The sequence below is a fragment of the Capricornis sumatraensis genome, chromosome 16 (genome assembly GCF_032405125.1).
Source record: "Capricornis sumatraensis isolate serow.1 chromosome 16, serow.2, whole genome shotgun sequence".
NCBI classification, from domain to species: domain Eukaryota; kingdom Metazoa; phylum Chordata; class Mammalia; order Artiodactyla; family Bovidae; genus Capricornis; species Capricornis sumatraensis.
The window spans coordinates 81,225,431-81,228,510 of NC_091084.1; the positions used below are offsets into that span (position 1 = coordinate 81,225,431).

The 3,080-nt window shown below is 49.7% G+C and overlaps 1 pseudogene; it reads right to left on the minus strand.

Annotated features, from left to right (window-relative positions):
• Positions 1-1,306: 1,306 nt before the first annotated feature.
• On the minus strand, positions 1,307-2,249 carry LOC138093175 (olfactory receptor 5J3-like; annotated as a pseudogene).
• Between the last annotated feature and the right edge of the window lie 831 nt (positions 2,250-3,080).

A 3,080-nucleotide genomic window follows, 5' to 3' on the forward strand; every position in this document is an offset into this window, starting at 1 on the left:
ACTGGGGTTCAAGCTAATTTCATCTGAATCCTCCAAAGATATGGAGCCTCAGCTGACATCTGGGTTTCACAGTAAAATGTACCTCCTTTTCCTTCTCTTAAATCAGTAAGACTGATGTCTGTTTCAATAAAAGAAGGGTTTTATCTAAAAACATACAGATAGTTTCTGATTGAAAACAGTTATATGGTCTTCGGTCTGTAATACTGCTTCATTGGTCCTTTGCATAGAAACGATAGCTCACTACTGCTTTAGAGGACGTTTTAGTCCAGGACTAATTAGGGATTTCTGTGCTGGGGCCTCCATTCTCTGCTGCAAAGTCGAGTGACTACTCTCTTCCTTCTGTAGTTGAACACCACGTGGATTATTCCTTCAGTAGCGTTTATTCAGAAGGGCAACATACCTTGTAGAGCCTTATGGGGAAGGTCGCTTTGGTTGAAATATGTTGTTTTCACTGTTTGGCATTCAATGAGCCTTTCTATATTTGAGAACTCTCAAAACAGGAAGCAGATAGAGTCTAGCTCCCCCTTCTACCTCCCGGGGCTCTGAAAGATAAAAGCATGGATGGAGGAGATGAGTATCTGTGTGCTATCTATGCTGAATGTGGTTAATACATCAAGAGATATAGACTAGGCCAAGAAAGGCAGGATTGCACTTTTTTTTCCCTTCCAGATTGAGTTGGTGCAGTGTATTCTTGGTTACCAGAATACTTAGAGCTTTGGGACTTTGAAACGGTTAATATTCATGATGTGTATAACAGTATGATATGTAACTGCATGATCTTAATGACATGAATACGGATGCTTAGTTGTGAAAATGCACAAATGGTACCTGGAAGGACATGTCAGATGGTGAACTGCTTGTGGTTATGAATGACTTTGTTTTTCGCTTCTGTGCTTTTTGCTTTCCTATTATGCACATGTGAACTTTTCAGAAACAAATGTTACAGACCTTCTAAAAGGAGCTATAGAATAGCTATGCTGCCAGACAGGTGAATGCTCCTGCTTAGGACCTGAGCCTCGAGGAGGTGATGAAAGGCCTAGGATCAGCAGGAGATGTGGTTGGATGCTATAGAGGGTGGTGTGGTGGCTAGAACAGGTGGCTCTGTCCAGTGCTGAGTGGTGCTGAAAGCTCAGGGCAGTAATTGCAGCCGCAGTCCTGGAGAACGCACAGAGGTGAAGCTCCTTATGGTGGCATCGTACACAGACGACCCTGTGGCAGGGGCTTGGCTGTGTCTTGCCGCTCTTGGTTCTTGTCCCGGCTGGGTTCTCTAGGCTTCTCTTCTATGCTATGGTCTTCGGAGGCCTCTCTAACAAATTCTCTTTCTGCTTAGGTTAAGAACCCTTAGGAGCACAGCAGCCTTGACATCTTTATTCCTTAGGCTGTAGACCGGCGGGTTCAGCATGGGGATCACGATGGTGTAGAACACAGAGAGGAGCTTGTTGCAGGCTGAAACACTTTCCGGGTTGGGTTGGAGATACACAAGGAACACGGACCCATAGAAAAGGCAGAGGGCAGTGAGGTGGGAGGCACAGGTGGAAAAGGCCTTGCGCTGGGCCTCCAGGGACCTCATCCTACGGATGGTGACCAGGATGTAGGCGTAAGAGACCAAGATGACTGAGACTGTGGGGACAGTGATCAAGGTGGAAAAGATGAGCAGGATGACGTTGGCCACAGTGGTGTCTGAGCAGGCCAGCTGGAGTACGGGGGGATGTCACAGAAGTAATGGCCAATGACGTTTGGACCACAGTAGGGCAAGCTGAAGACATTCCGTCTGCACTGCTGAAGTGGAAACCCCCACGGTATAGGTGAGCCCCACCAGCTGGACACACAGACGCTTGGATATGATGCTGTGGTAGAGGAGAGGGGGGCAGATGGCCAGAAATCGGTCATAGGCCATGATGGACAAGAGCACGCACTCCCCAGAGCCGTGGAGGGTCATGAGTGCCATCTGGACCACGCAGCCCTCGAGGAGACGGACTGGTCAGCAGTGAGGAAGCTGATCAGCAGCCTGGGGGTGAACAAGGAGGGACTGCAGACGTCAAGGAAGGAAAGCAAGCTCAGGAGGAAGTACATGGGGGCGTGGAGGGTGGTGCTGGCTCGGATGACATCTATGAGGCCCAGGTTGCCACCAGAGTCACCAAGTAGATCAGCAGGAAGGTGGCAAAGAGGAGCTGCTTTTGGTCTGCCCGGTCTGTGAGCCCCAGCAGGATGAATCTGGGCACTGTGGTGTGGTTCTGTCCTGAGGCCATTCCACTGGTGTGTTTCCCACATGACAAAGAAGAAGAGAAACAAGAATGTTAACTCTCTCATCCAAGGGGTACTCTTCAATGTCCGTGTGCCCAGTTGCTCAGTGATGTCCATCTCTTTGCGATCCCATGGACTGTGGACCACCAGGATCTCTGTCCACAAGATTTCCCTGGCAAGAATACTGAAATAGGTTGCCATTACCAGCTCCATGGGATCTTCCTGACCAAGGGATCAGACCCTTGTCTCTTGTACCTCCTTCATTGACAGGTGGGTTCTTCACCACTGCACCATCTGGGAAGCCCATAGCCTTTAATATCTCCTACTCACCTCACCATAGAGCTGCCAGAACTTACACAGGACTTGGAAAGAGACTCTTGGAGGGCACAAACAGAACCTTGAGCAATCGGACCCAGGAGAAAGGAGCAGTGACCCCACAAGAGACTGACCCAGACTTGCCTGTGAGTCTCCAGGAATCTCCAGAGGAGGTGTGGGTTGGCAGTGGCCTGCTGCAGGGTTGGGGGCACGGAGTGTAGCAGTACGTGCATGGGATCTTTGGAAAGAGGTCACCATTGACTTCGTTACCTCCACCATAGTTTGGCCCCAGTAAATAGCAGGGAGGGAACACAGCTTCATCCATCAGCAAAAAGTGAGGTGAAGTTGAAAGTGAAGTTGCTCAGTCGTATCGGACTCTTTGTGACCCTGTGGACTGTAGCCTACCAGGCTCCTCTGTCCATGAGATTTTCCAGGCAAGAATACTGGAGTGGGGTGCCATTTCCTTCTCCAGGGGATCTTCCCGACCCAGGGATCAAAGCCAGGTCTCCCTCATTGCAGGC